This window comes from Eulemur rufifrons, chromosome 30 (assembly GCF_041146395.1).
Source record: "Eulemur rufifrons isolate Redbay chromosome 30, OSU_ERuf_1, whole genome shotgun sequence".
Lineage (NCBI taxonomy): Eukaryota > Metazoa > Chordata > Mammalia > Primates > Lemuridae > Eulemur > Eulemur rufifrons.
Window position 1 is genome coordinate 115,199,028 of NC_091012.1, and position 16,851 is coordinate 115,215,878.

The following is a 16,851-nucleotide window of genomic DNA, read 5'->3' on the forward strand; positions in this document are numbered from 1 at the left end:
GTAAACAGATGGAAATCCCTACCATGCTCATGGATTTGTAGAACCAATATTGTTAAAATGTCCGTTCTACCTAAAGTGATCTATAGAATTAATGCAATCCCTATCAAAATACCACCATCATTCTTTACAAATTTAGAAAAAATAATTCTATGCTTCATCTGGAACCAGAGAAGAGCTCGTATAGCCAAAGTAATCTTAAGCAAAAAGAACAAATTGGGAGGCATCAGTCTGCCAGACTTCAAACTTTACTACAAGGCTATGGTAACCAAAACAACATGGTACTGGCATAAGAGCAGAGATATAGGCCTTTGGAATAGGATGGAGAATACAGATATAAAACCATCCTCATACTGTCATCTAATCTTTGGCAAAGCAGACAACAATATATACACTGGGCCCTCATAAGACATTAAATCTGCTAGTACCTTGATCTTGGACTTCCCAGTCTCTAGAACTGTGAGCAATAAATTTCTGTTATTTATAAATTACCCAATCTAAGGTATTTTGTTACAGTAGCCAAACAGACTAAGATACTTCCCTTATTGCCTTTTTGTACTGGCTAGAACTACTAAGATTATTGTATGCCTTTGGTTAATTTCCAGAGTGCTAAAAAGGTTTTTGTTTTTGTTTTAAGTCAATTTTGTTTAGCTTTATAATTGCTTTTCAGGCAGAAGGTTTGCTGATGTCCATACTTGGTCATAGACAAAAGTCCTGATCCTAATAATTTCTTTTTGAATACTTATGCATATATTCTCTTTACCTTCATTTTTTTTCAAACAAGTAATTTTGTCTAGAATATCGTTGAGATTCTGCAAAATAATTTTTCCCAAATATTCCTGTATTCCTTTAGGCAATTCCGTTTTTATGGTTTGTATTCTATATCTGATTTTCCAGTTGTTATGCATAAGTACTGTGTTGGTTCCTTTCCCATTTATTATTCATGTTTGGTGCAGGCTACAGGCTGAAGAATAGTGGGAGGGAAGGGCAGTGATCTGAGCAGTCCATTCTCTCTATTTGAGCCTCTTTTCACATCCTTCTTCAAAAAGGGCTATTTTCTTTATCCTGGGAGCATATATTGCTTAAATGTTGGCTGCAAAGACTTTTATAACAGATGGTTCTCTACACTAGCATTTGGCATTCACAGACCTTCCTCCATCCTTTGTCAACTTAACACCCATTCCAGCCCCACCTTCCCTAACAAAAGACAAGATTGTAAACAAGAGAAATGGTTTATGGCCTGCCAACATTCATTTTTAATTATTTTTATTTTTAATTATTATGGGTACATAACAGTTGTATATCTTGCATGTTTTTGTTTAGTTCTCCTTCCCCGTGCCTGTGTGTTATCATACTGCAGCCTCCAAATTGACCTCCTTAACCTTTCTTACAACCCTAGATCTCAAGGTGTTCTAATCAAAGGGATGTTGGTTATGCCTTTCAGGATATTGATCCTTAACTTTACAAGTCTGAGGTGGCACTGGAAACTCACAGCAGTGTTTCAGTTCCGGCTTCTCCCTCTTTATCATGTGGAGCCAAGGAAATTATTTGTTGTGCTGTTTATTCTCTAGTTTGTTCTTTACAATTTCATTTTGAAAAGATTTAAGAGAGAATGTGTAGCAAAAATTTTCCTATTTTATTATATTCAATCAGAACTCTTGAAGCATGTACTATTTTCCACAATTATTCCCTGAACTAGTCCCAATGACAAGTTGGGAAAATAAAGAACAGAAAGATTAAATAGTTTACTTAAGGTAGTGCAGTTAGCCATGCATGAGGAAAAAATCCATCCAGCTCAAGGGTCATTCTTGGCCAACCTACTGATTATTCTCTTGGACACATAATCCTTATAGAAATGATTTCCTTCCTTACAAGGAAGGAAAAACAGAAAAAAGAGAGATGGTTAGTACCAAACAATATTTTTACAACAACAAAGAGAAGATGGAGAGAATATGAGGCACAAAGAGTTAATGTAAGTTTATAACAAAGTTTAGTGCTTTAACTCCAATTTTAAAACTGTAGATTTAATATTCTAATCATTTCTCCACAAACACATATACTACTTAAACTGATAAATGCCTAACTTAAATGTATGTCTAGGGTTGCCACTCTTTTCTTAGATAGAGCTTCACAATCATAAGAAATAACCCCAAAGTGGTAAAGGATTTATGTCATTAAATATTAAATGTCTGATTTCAAATAAGAAGTTTAGTTTATTATATATCAAACAAGAATCAGTACCATTAATCAAAGTATGCACCTAAACTTATCAACACAGTTTTGCCATCTCAACTATAGCTTGTTTATGCCAGCACCAAAGAAGCCTGGAGAGCCAGTGGCGATGAAATCATGAAAGACATTTTCCACAGCTTGTTGAGAATGGAATATTTTTCCTTGCAAGAAGTGGTCCAAAGCCTGGAAGAAGTGGTAGTCAGTTGGTGCAAGGTCTGGTGAATATCCAGCTTCTGTAGTTTCAGCAACATTGTTTGTGTGACATGTGATCGAGTGTTGTCTTGCATGAGGATTGGCCTGTTTCTATTGACCAATCTCTGCTGCTTAATCACAAGCATCCTCATCATTTGATCCCAATGGTTGCAGTTGACATCTGCCGTAACTGACCAGGTTTCATGTAGCTGTAGTGGATAATACCAGCGCTGGGCCAGCAAACACAGACCATTAGCTTTTTTTGATGAATATTTGGCTTTGGACTGTGTTTCAGCACTTCATCTTTATCCAACCATTGTGCCAAATGCTTGTGTTTGCCAAAAAGAATCCATTTTTCATCATGTGTAACAATACAGTGTAGAAATGGTTTGCCTTTATGCCTTGACAGCAAAGAAAGGCAAGCTTCTAGATGATTTCTCTTATGATGCTCATTTAATTCATGTGGAACCCATCTATCCAGCTTCTTCACCCTGCTGATTTGTTTCAAATTGTCCAATATTGTTGGAATAGCAACGTCAAACCTTACTGCTAATTCATGCATAGTTTGAGATGGATTTGCTTTCACTACAGCTTTCAGCTCATCATTATCCACCTTGGTCTCAGGTCGCCCACATGGCTCATTTTCAAGACTAAAATGACCAGAATAGAAGTTCGCAAACCCTTATCATACTGTGTTCATTAGCCCCATCCTTCCCAAACACTTTATTGATATTTCGAGCTGTCTACACTGCAGACACGATGGAACTCATATTCGAAAATAGCATGAATTTTTGACTAGTCCATGGTTTCACAAAAATTGTTCTAAAAATGTGAAAGATAATCATGAGCCAAACCCTGCATTTGGAAGAATGAGGATGTACCTTCACAATAAAAAAAAAAAAGAAGTTTCAAAGTGAAATGTCAGAGATAGCAACTGTTAAACCTAGTACTTAAGGAAATAGGACATTTCATACTTAATAACCTACTCTGGCTAATAACAGCTCCAAAGCAATCAATAGGCTTTAGCACCTTGAGTATTTTCTTTTAGGTTAAATTGTATTACAGTGCTTTTTAAAAAATGGTTGCCACAGCAACTTCAATAATCCACCTTTTGAGAATCACATGGGTTTTTTCATATCATTTCTCTGGTGAACGTATTGGTCATACAGAACTGAGAGAGTGGAGGGAATTTAGGGCTAAATGCTATGATTTTATATTCTTACTTTGTGGTTCCAAGTGAGACTAAAGGAAATTGTCTTCTACTATGTAGAGTTTGTTTTTTAGGAAAGGAGAAGGCAGCCCTCATATTCACACAGCTGCAGGCTATTAAAATTGAACAAAATGCAATGCAATCAAAATAAATTCTGACATGAGAGCACAATAATACTTTTAAGTTCTACTTTGGCTGTGCCTATTCATACACAATTGTTTGAAAATCAAACATGAACTAAATTGATCAAACCAATGTTTAGTTTTAAAACATATTTGTGAATAATTGATTGACCATATTCTACTGTTGATTCAAACTGACTCGGCTGCATTGGCCTAGAATCTGACAATAATACATAGAAAAGAGAGAGGGTTACCTAGCATTCAAAGTGGGTAGTTTTTAAAAACCTGTGGAATTTCCCATAATGACTTTTATCCAGATGCTGCTTCATAAATGGCTCTCTTTCTTTCTATGTCTCTTTAAGGTTTGTAGAGCTACCTTTTTCATACCTCAAAATTCTTATATTTAAATTGTTAGTTATCTCCAAGGGGTTTAAAATTAAAGCCTTTCTTTATGCAAAACCTAAGCATGAAGACATAACAGGTTACACCAGGCAAAGTGTTACCATGGAGTGTACCTATGCACAATTCTCAAATGAAAAATGTCAGTAAATCATAAGATATTCAGGCAGTTGGATGTCTTGGTGACATGTGGCATACTCTATTTTCCCTTAAAATAGCTTTTTCCCTCCTGTCTCTCTGCAAATATACAATCATGTTGGGAAACAGAAAAATCTATTTCACATTCCAGTTACACTAACACATATTTCCATTCTGACATGATGTCTTTAGAGAGGATGGTATAGGGATCATTTCTACTTTCTTTTCAAATAAAATATAGATCCCAAGCAACCTTTTGTACTTAGAAAATTAAAATCTTATGCCTCATTTAGACTTGTGTACAATGACTCACTTGAATTTTTCTACAGATCTTTTACATGCTCATGAGTGAATTCACATATTTTAGATTGCAGTTTACCCTCACAGCACAACCAATGTCAAATTTGGAAGATATGCTCATTTACATCAAAAACTTAGTTTTGAGATTCATTCATAGGAGGAAGGAAGGAAAAGAGACTATCAAGATAAATATATTTTATATAAAAATAATTAAAAATACTGGCACACAGTGTTGGTATGATCTTAATCTACGTTTATTTTATAAAGCTGCAATGCCACACTTTCCTAATTATTCACAAAGTATTATTTGTTCTTATTCATTTATTATTTTATTACTAATACTGAATAATGTAATTGTCTAGATTTGATTTTTATATTTAGCATTTTAATAACCCCTCTCACCTTATAATCTTTCTCTTTATTTTCTTCTTTTTGAATGATGCATGCAGCCTTTGATCGAAGTACTACACAATTTCCTATTATTTCAAGCTTTTGTATATTCAAAATTTTAATAAACTAACTCATAATTCTAAAACTTTCTATGAATATAAGTTGTTTTGGATGGGAAATTTGTTCATGATTAATTTTTATTTAGATCATACCCAGTTTTCAGTAATGTGTTCATTCCTAGACAGGAACCAGCAATGACATTGCTTAAATAGGATTTTATAATCAGTTATTATAAATGCATGTATGCTAATATTCTCTCCAAAATGATGTTTCCTTTATGATCTTGGTAGGAATTAAGGTAAAATTACCTACTAAGAGATAACAGCACTCACTAAACAAGTACTGTTCTATAAAACTCTGACCTAATTCACATATTAGAAAATAAGGACAAATACTCCTACATAACTGTTTTGTCTATAATAGTGAGAGTTCACTACATATCAAAAAACGGTGGAATATATGCTTGGACTCTCTGAATATGTACATTGATATTTTAGTAAGGTGTTTTACAGAAACATTTTGCTGTGCTGAAAAACTGCTTAGGAGAGAGTTCTAAAGATGTATATCTGCAATGAGCTTCAGTAAAACAAAGAACATGGGAATGTGTTATATTCTCAGAAGTGCTTTTCTTATCTATTATTTAGCATGTTTCTGCTGAAGTGTCAATATTCGATAATTCAGTCAGCTATACATATGTAATGGCTTATAAATTCTTTTTCTCTTCTGATTTTGGAGGTGACTGTGCCGCTTTTCTCATCAGTTTTATCATGCGGAATGTTAAGTTACTGGTTCATCTACAAAGTGGAAAATGAGATGAGACCCATAACATATGTTCTTTAGTTGTTTTTTTTTTTTTTAAGTTAGTTTGGTAGTTTGTTATTACCACTTCTCCTCCTCCCCCTCACTCCTCTGTCCCTCATCTTCCTCCTCTCCTTCACCCTTTTCCTTCTTTTTAAAAGTATATGGGCCAGGTACAGTGGCTCAGGCCTGTAATCCTAGCACTTTGGGAGGCTGAGGCGGGAGGATCGTTTGAGCTCAGGAGTTCAAGACCAGCCTGAGCAAGAGTGAGACTCCATCTCTACTAAAAATAGAAAGAAATTAGCTGGGAAACTAAAAATATATAGAGAAAATTAGCCGGGCATTGTGGCGCATGGCTGTAGTCCCAGCTACTCGGGAGGCTGAGGCAGAAGGATTGCTTGAGCCCAGGAGTTTGAGGTTGCTATGAGTTAGGCTGATGCCATAGCACTCTAGCCCAGGCAATAGAGTGAGACTGTCTCAAAAAAAAAGTATATGTATATCAAGCTCTGGATTTTATTGTGTTTTTCCCCTTTTTGGATGAACAATAAATAAAATTTTAGTTAAGCTTAAACCAACATAATTAATTCAGCAGAATACGTCAAGAATATGGCATGTAAAAATAAAAATAAAGATGAAAAAATAAGAGTCAAACTCATAGACATACAATGAAAACATCTAATATATCTTTAATTGGAGTCTCAAAAATTTAGGTGAGAAATAAAGTGACGAAAGCAATATTTGATGTATGTCTGAGAATTTTACAAGAATTTATGAAAGACTATAATCTATAAATTTAATAAGTCCAATGAATCCCAAACCAGATAAATAAATGAACAAAACCTGCACATAGTTACATTACAGTAAAACTTCAGAATTACAAAGACACATGTATTAAATTAAGCTAGAATAAGATATTGTTTTCAAATGAATGGCAGTTTCAATCACAGCTGATTTGTGTACCTTTAATATTTTGAAATAAAAAATGAATAAGATCAGAAACAAAAAATTAGTGTTCATTTTCCACCTCATGTTTTATACCTTCATACCAAAATACAATAAATATTGTATGGATAACTAAAATTAGGGATAAATTTTGCCATGAACCTAGATGTAAACATCTTAAACCAGTTTCCTTTAGGAATTTGTTAAATGATAAAATGTTATATAATAATCTTAAAAGAACAAAAATTGCATGTGTGATAAAATTTAGTATTTATCAATGATTTAAAAAACTCGGCAAATTAGGATTAGAAATGCACTGTCTTAGTTTGATAAGGTATAATTGCATCAGTCCATTTTCTGTTGCTTATAACAGACCACCTGAAACTGGGTAATTTATCAAGAAAATGAATTTAGTTCTTACAGCTGGGGAGGCGGAGATGTCCAAGGTCGTGAAAACACATTTGGTGAGAGCCGCCTTGCTGGTAGGGTCTGCAATGTCCTAAGGTGTTGCGTGACATCACATGGTGAGGGGACTTAGTATGCTAACATGGTCATGTCTCTCTTCCTCTTCTTATAAAGCCACTAGTCCCACTTTCATGATAACCCATTAATCCATTAATTCATGAATGGATTAATCCATTCATGAGGGCAGAGCCCTCTTGACCCAATCACCTCTTAAAGGCCCCAATTTTGAATACTGCCATATCAGAGATTAAATTTCAAAATGAATTTTGGAGGGGACATTCAAACCATAGAAATTATTCAAAACACGAACCTCATATTAATTCTGAAATACTAAAAGCTTTCTCTTTGAAAACAGGAATGACATAGGATTACCATTATCATCACCTGTATACAATATTGTTCTGGATGTTTTAGCTAGTACAGTAAGGAAAGCAAAAATCTGTAAAGAATCAAAAGTTAAACTGTTTTTATCCACAAATGATATGATTGCATATAGGGAAAATCCAAATAATCAACAAATAAATTATTAGAATCTATAAGAGATTTTAACAAGGTCAAACATATATATATAATAAATACATATATACTGTATTTCTGTATATCAATAAGGAGCAAAAAATGACATACAACTTTGATTTAAACAGCATAAAATTGCCATTGCCTAAGAACAAATCTAACAAAAGACATCCAATAAGTCTACATGTGAAATCATACAATTGTATTGAGACTTAGTAAGGAAACATACATTAATGGAGGAGTACATCATGTTTATGGATTAAAATGCTGAATGATGTATAGGTACCAATTATCCCCAAATTTATTTATAGATTCAATATAATCCCTCTCAAAATCCCTATAGGATTTGTTTCTTTTTTTAGAAATGAGGATCTCACTATGTTGCCCAGGCTGATCTTGAACTCCTGAGCTCATGGAATTTCACAGCCTCAGCCTCCCTGGTGACTGGGACTACGTGTATGTGCCACTGTGCCCAGCCAGGATTTTTATGGCATTTGATATGCTGTTCCTTTATCATACTTGGAATAAAAAAGAACACATATAGATAGGCAATTCTGGGAATATAGTTGGTAAACATAGATATTAAGTCTTTTGGATACAAAGATAGAATAATAGACCAAAAGAATGGAATAGAAACACCCAAAATGACTCTTGCATTTATGGCCACTTGATTCATGACAGACATAGTACTGACACAAAAGTGAGAACAAATGGTCATCTCAATAAATGGTGCTCAGAAGATTGGTTGCCCTTATGAAATAAAAATGAATGGGATCCCTACTTCACATAATAGACACAAATCAATTCCATATAGATTTGCTGTAAATATAAAATGTAAATTAATAAAGCTTTTACCGGGTAATATGGTAGAATATCTTCTAGAATTCTAGAAAGGAAATATATCTTAAGTAAGATGCAATTTCACTGAATATTCAGAAACAGGATTGGTAAATTTAACAATATTAAAAGTAAGAACTTTTGATTATTAAAAGATACAGAAAGTGAAAAGATAAGCCATAGAATAGGAAAATAGTCTTGCCACATACACAACTGGCAGTTGACTTGTATGAAGAATTCCTACAAATGAATTAGAAAAAAATAGACAACTCAATAGGAAAAATGGGCAAAAACTTGAACAGGCAGTTCATAAAAGAGCAAATCAAATATCCAATGAAAATATATAAAAGGCATATCTTATTAGTTTCCAGATAAATGATAAATTTACAACATGATAGCTCTATCTCATAGATAGTTGAAGCAATTAAAAGTATGACAACAGCAATTGGTGGGGATAATGTGGAGCAATGGAAATTCTCATCAACTGCTATGTGGAATTTAAATTGTAAAATCATTTTAAAAAACAGTTTGTCATTATTCAGTAATTTTAAAGATACATGTACCTGATGGCCCTAAAAATTCTATGCCTAAACATATAATTTAGAGCAGGGGTCCCCAACCTATGGTGAGTTGTATGATTATTTCATTATATATTACAATGTATGATAATAGAAATAAAGTGCACAATAAATGTAATGGGCTTGAATCATCCCAAAATCATTCCCTCCACCGTCCATGGAAAAATTGTCTTTCATGAAAATGGTCCCTGCTGCCAAAAACGTTGCAGACCACTGCTTTAGAAAAACACGCACTTAAACACCAGAATGGTATATGTATAAGAATAGCTATTTCAGCATTTTTTATAATAGCACAAAACTGAAAATAATTTAAATATTCATCAAAAGTAGAATGGGGCTGGATGTAGTGGCTCACACTTGTAATCCTAATACTTTGGGAAGCCATGGTGGGAGGATTGCTTGAGGCCAGGAGTTGGAGACCAGCCTGGGCGAAGAGTGAGATTCTGTCTCCAAAAAAAAGTTTTTAAAAAGTAGCTGTGCATGGTGGCGTGCACCTGTAGTCCCAGCTACTTGGGAGGCTGAGGAAGAAGTATCGCTTGATCCCAGGAGTAAGAGGTAGCAGTGAGCTATTATTGTGCCACTGCACTCCAGCCTGGATGACAGAAAGAGACTCTATCTTGATAAAAAAAACTATGATACCCAATATAAAAAGACAAAAGCCATTCAGAATCAAAGAAGTTGACAAAATGGGGAGAGAAACCATTCCAAAAATTCAAATCATGGGATTATTTTGAAACTATAGAAAGAAGTCAAATGGGAGAAAACAATACTGGATACTTCTCAAATAATTTAGGAAGAACAAAGACATAAGATCTTGTATATAATACATATCAGTGAACACATTATACTCTGAATAGCCCAGATTTCTCTTAAAAGCAATTTTCTTTCGGGAACGAATCATGATATAGGCCCTGATGTCGGCATAACCCAAGCAAACAAAGTATATTTACTGCTTTACATGCTAGTAAGTGAAGTGTGCCTATTTCTTCTAAGAAAGGAAGCTAAAAATTATGTGGGGTGAGGTAGCCAGCCAAAATTCTGTGGCAGTGATATGGGGAAGGGCATTTTATGAACAAGGCTGATTAATGTTTAATTTGTAGTGTGTTGCATTGATATAACACATTTTCTTGTTCTCATCATCCCCAAATCTATCTCACTTACGGATGCTTTATGTGTATGTGTTCCCCAGTTAATGTCACTGTGACCCAGGCCAACCATGAAAAGATAAACTCATGGTCACTATTTGAACTAAAAGTAAATCTGATATGCAATATTAATATGATTGCCATAATTTTGTGTGCCTTCTTCATAGTATGGCTTAGAGAGGTAAACCTACTTTCTCTACCAAGACATACTACTTGTCACGATGTACAATAGGGTCGCTGTTCTCTGACTGTTATAAGCCATCTGTTAGGTATTTTACCACATGCAAAAATCCTTTGAACCATGAAGTCATAGAATAGTCTTCTGTTCTTGAACAATCATACTGGTTTTCAGTTCTTCATGGATAAATTCTTTCTTTGTACACTCATATTGTCTAGGGATGTGCAGGCATGAACAGTCACCTGAAATACACTTATTGGGACTGCAAGCCTAAATATTTTATGGCAGTATTTCTCAAAGTGTGTTTCCAAGAACAGCATCAGCATCACCTGGGAACTTTAGAAATGCAAAGTTTTGGGCTCCACCCCAGACTCAATGAATGAGAAATTCTGGGTGATGAATCCTAGCAATCTGTGCGTTTAACAAGCTGTTTAGGTGATTCTGATGCACCATTGAGTTTAAGAACCACTGATATAGACTTCCTGTTAATAACAGTTATGAAGTAATCTGTTCCTGTTAGATGGCCATGAGTCTTTGAGACCAATTTCTCAAGAGCAGCCAAGCACAAATAAGTGCAGACTCATCTTCTTCACATTGTCTTACATACCAGATCATCTCTGGTTAGGCCTTCATGATTGTATAACTTAACAATAATGAAGACTTTATATCCTAGAATGTGATTCTGGACATTTTATCAAAGCACAGACTATGGAGCTGATCTTTCTGGGTTTGTTTCCTAGTTCTGGCTGTACTAGTTGTGTTTGTTGCCTTGAGACATTTGCTTAACCTCTTTGTGCCTCAGTTTTGTCATCTATAAAATGGGGATAATAACAGAACCTACCTCATAGGATTGTTGTGAGATTAAATAAATTAGCATACATAAATCTCTTAAAATAGCACTTGCATCATGAGCTTTGTGTAAATAATTGACATCATTAATACTGAGAATATATTAGCAAGAGCAGACATATGACATGCAAAAAACTAGATCACATTGGAAATTTGTTGAAAGAACCGAGAGAAGTTAACCTAGACAAAAGACTAATAAAATACATTATAACTGTCTTTACAAAGCCCCACCTCTTAATGCTATCAAAAATGCTATCACATTGGCAACAACTGAATTTTAAAGGGGACATTCAAAACATAGCACCCTGTATTTAGACCACAACCTGTTCTTAAAAACAACTGGGAAAGGTTTTTATAATGTGAATAGGGAAAATAAGAGGGTTAGGTATTGATGGTCACCTGGTTCTTTGGGAATTCCTAAATTATTGAATAGTCAATTAAATAAAGTATAAATTTCACTCTCTCTACTTTTGTGCTTTTGGCAGTTCAGGCTATTTGAAAAACATTTTCTTTTTTGTTAAACTCACAATATTGTGATGCCACACTTTATGTAAATTAAATTTTTGGATGCCACAAGCATACTGTGGTGGAATTTTACTGAATTCCCATAAGAGTTGGTAAAGAGCCTTTATTGTAAACCCCCTGAGTGGACCTCTGCTGTCTAGACTTTTCAACTGTACTCCTGAGATCCCAAAAACTGCCCTTCAGGGCAACTTCAATATGCTGTTCCAAAACTAAGTCTGGTTGTCATTTGTCTAATTTTACTTGTCAATTGGTTGTTAAATATATTGAGTAGTACCCAGATTCCCACACGTTGCTTAGTTTTTCTTTATGGCATTTACTGAAAAATAATAAATATTTATTTATTGGTTTATTGCTTTGTTCAGTACCCAAAGGCACCATCCTCTTCTGCCTTATTAACTACTGTACACTCAGCACCAAGAAGAGATCCTGGCACGAAGAAGGGTAATAAGTATTTTTTGAATTAATGAATGAATGAATAAATGAATATGTATATTTTTAGTAGAGATGATCACTTTTTGAAGAATGTGCTACATCTAAAATCTGGTGAGGAATTACCAGCCAAATTGAATACAGAGAACTTTTGTCAGGGGGACATTTAACAAACACCACAAATAGACTGAAGATATTTAGCATAATGATAAATGATGTTAATAATAGCTTTTTTAATAACTCGAGTTGGAGGGCTTCTGCCTAAACGTCCCCTGTTTCTAAAGTTCTAAAGTTAGTCTTAGTACTGTTTTATGCTGGTTTTACTTAAAAATATATCTAGAATAAAAGCAATACTCAACAAAAAATATAGACTGATGATACTAATATTTACATTTCATTGATATTAAAATTCATTTCATTTTCCTCATGAAGGATGAAAAAGCTCATTCCTGACTTTATTGAAGCAAATTATAATGTAAAACACATCTTAATGTCTTCATAATGGATGCAATCATTAATCTATGCAAACTGGAAAAGCATTATTTAAATTATTTAAATTACTAATTGTATTTCAATAAGCATTTAGTAGATTATCAATGATTTTAAATCTGTAATGAATAATTGGAAGCCTTATGGAATACGGTCTATTAATATCAAAGAATCTGAATAACAAAAAATAATTCAGAAATATAAGTTTTCAGGGATCTGTTAAAAAATTTCAAACTTTGAGGACATGGAGCTCATATAAAATTGAAGTCGACTTATCTAACATGTAAATAAATATTTGATTATGACAATGATTTTTTAGAATACATAGAATTGTAGAAACCTAAAGAAAATTATAACTTCAGGGAGAGTGAGGAATAGAAGGAATAATTTTCTGTGGGAATTATGTCAGTGATAGAAACTGTAGCAGCAGTATGAATTAGAGACATTGGCATCAGACCTAAATTAAAATTTCTACTCTACGACTGACAATCTGGGAGACTTAGGGAAATTATATACACTTTCTGAGCTTGTCTTCTTTTCTCAATATTTCTCTTCCTTCTTTCATTGTTTCATTCTCTTTTCCTCCTCTTCCCCTCCCCCATATGCCCACGCATAAATTTTATGTTTCAGAAACCCAAATTTTTTCTTTATAAATACAGTGCATTTTTAGTAATATTATTACCCTAGAATCTGATTGCCTAATCCACACCCAAGACCTATTTTCCTGCTGGGGAAAAATACTCTCTACTGATAACCATTAGTACAATATAGTGAAGACTGAATTCATTGCACAGAGAAACATTTTACCCATCAGCTCCCACTGATATTTTCTATGCCTGTTTTTGAGATAATCTAGTTCAGAAGGTTTATTGATCAGATTTAACATTTCTTGATGTGTTCGCCTCATATCAATATCATTCTGGTTTGATAGTTTTATTTTTTCTCTGCCAACCTCTTTTGCTTCCTAGATTCTAGTAGATTAAGTCTAGTAACAAATAGCTGATCAAGATCTACAAGAAAAATATATGTGAAGATAGTTTCTCCTTCTAGCTTACCCTCTCTTTCAATAATTGTAATTTTTGGTTGAAAATGGTATCCTTGGACATGAGGGTGTTCAATTATTTGTATTTTATATTTTATATGTGGGCACATGAAATATTTGCATTTAGACCAAATGTGTGCTTGCCTATAACATCTGCAGTAATCTGCAAAAAGAGGACAACCAAAATTGACCTTCCATGGGGTGGTGCTACTATGAAAGAAAAGCTGTAAAATTATGGACATAAATATTGGAACTTTAAAGATTATGGAATAAAATGTCTTGAGATTCAACAATACAGATTTCTGTGCCCTTGATTGACAAGATATTATCTGTTGAAAATCTTCTCTGATAACAATCATGTTAGTCCTCATGGTACACCAGGAGAATTTTGGTTCCTCAAATATATATTCTTCACTTTGTTATCCTAAATTTGTTGTTATTATACTTTCACTTTTGCTCAATTATCATCATAAATTTAAGTTTTTGAATTTTCCACTGCTTCTTCATGATTTTCAAGATTCAGGCTACTGCTAATAACCCTACAGGTTTTCCCATGAACAGAAAATTGCCACGAAGAGAAGCAGGATGAGCACAAGGAGCCATGGCTGAAGCCAAGGTACAAATGATGACGTATACATTGAAGATTTTCAGTGAAGATTAAATTAGGTAATATTTGTAAAGTTCTTTCAGAAGATGGACATTATACTAGGCTTCTATAGCATAATAGTACAGGGTGTCCCAAAAGTTGCCATAAATAGGGAGAATGGGAAATTGTAGCAAAATGAACCTTTATTTACAAAATATTCATTATAAAATTTTACAAAATTTTTCCTTTGTATGGAGACTTTTGGGACACCCTGTAGAACATATCTCAGTAAATTATAACTCTTTTGCTTTGTTTGTCCCCAACTTCCTCTAATTTCACTTCTAGACCCTTATACATCACCATATTATTTTTATATGCCTAACTCAGGAAATGGTTTCCCACTTCTTGACATGAATAAGAAATTTTGGATATGGAGTTAGAATAACTTTTTTTTTTCTGGAAATGGCTCTATCCGAAACTAGCCCTGTGATGATTTAAGGCAACTTATTTAAATTCTCTGAGTCTGTATTCTCATTTAGTAAATCAGAAAACTAGTTTATAGTAGTAATGAAATAGACTGAGATCATGAGTGATGAATATGAATAAATCTAGTTTACAAATACAAGATACTTCAAGTTGTAATTTAATTAGCAAACATGTAACTCCTCCAGTAGAATTGCATAGATATCTTCGGAGAATAACACGGAAGTTTTTAAGGATTTTTTTTAAGTAACCTCCCTTCTATCCCCACCCCTATCTCATGTCCCTAGCCATATATTTTTCTCATTTTGGCAATGAGGGAGGTAAAATTTGTTTTTGTCTCAAGGGCCTTCAATGCTTTAAGGCTAGCGTTAATTTCTTCAGACAACTATCACACTAGTTGGAACAACATTTAGTTGTTCTTTTAGAGTAGCTATTTAGTCCTCTTACAATTGATTAGGATAAGCCTCAGGAATAATTTCAAGCCTAAAATTGATGTCTGGTTATGCATTTTAGTGCTGGGCAAATTGGCATTGGCATAGGGAAGAAGGGTATCTTTTCTATTTTCACTCCAATCATCTAAGCTATGTTTTGTAGTTTCCCTAGGAGGCTAGACTATTTTTGGAAGTACAATGAAAATTTATGGACTCAGACAAGCCTAAAATGTGAATATACCTTGGGGAAATTCTACCATTTGGCTGAAAATTAATAGTAATGAGGCTGAATTATCCGTTATGGATCAATAGAATATGTTCTATTCTATGGCCTAAAATTACACAACAAATTTAGGCAATCATTTTGGTCTGTCATCTTGACTGAAAGATTTTTGTTTAATTTTGGATATTTGTTTTCAAGTGGTTATTAAGTAATGATACCTGTCCTGTACTAACATATATTATATGTACTAATGATAAGTAATACAAAATGGTGAAAAATAAATCTAGATTGGAAGTGTTGAGTTTTAGTTCCAGTTTTGAAGATTCTACCTATATGGATTCAAATAAGTCACTTAATCTTTTTTATTTAAGTATCTTCATCTGTGAAACAGTGAGGTTATTCCATATGCCCTCCTATGATCTTTGCAACGTTAATATTCTGATTCTATTTCATTCCAAGACAGGGGATCTAAATGAACTACATTTGAATACAGAACAATCTGATTATTTGAGTGCAAGTTTTAGGACCATTAAATCTCAAATTGTAAATTTTGGGTCTTAAATCTCAGGTCTAGATCTAGTTTAGAGAGATATATATATATATAGAAAGAGAGAGATAGAGAGACTCCCCTCCTGATACCACATATGTGATTTTTTTTTATCAACCTCATTTCTCCAACTCTCTGACACCAAATAGGTTTCCTACAACTCAATTCAATTTTAACACTAACTACCCAGAGTTAAAAGTGGTTAGTTAACTACTCAAGAAAATGCTATACTTAATATTATGATTTAATAAAAAGGATACAAGTGAACCATCAGTTGGAGAGGTACATAGGTTGAGGTCCAGAATGGTCTTGAACACAGGAGCCTCTGGCCCCATGGAGTTGGGGTGTACCACCTTCCCAGCATGTGGATGTGTTCACCAACCCAGAAGCTCCCCACACCCTGTCATTTAGTGTTTTTTTAATGTAGGCATGGTTGTAGCCATTCATGATGGACTCAATCTCCAGTCCCTTTCTATACCCATGCATGCAGTGAGGAGGGTGGTACTGAAAGTTCCAAGCTTCTACTCAAGGCTTGGTGTTTCTGGCAAACAGCACCCATGTTTCAGATATCTAGGGTCCCACTAAGAGTTGTCTCATTAAAACAAAAGACACTTCTATCACCTTTATCATTCAACAAATTCTGAGAGTTTTAAGAGTTCTGTTCCAGGAGCTGCGGACAAAGATCAAATAGTTTTCTTAGTATAGTGTGTGTGTGTGTGTGTGTGGGTGTGTGTGTGTGTGAGATTGA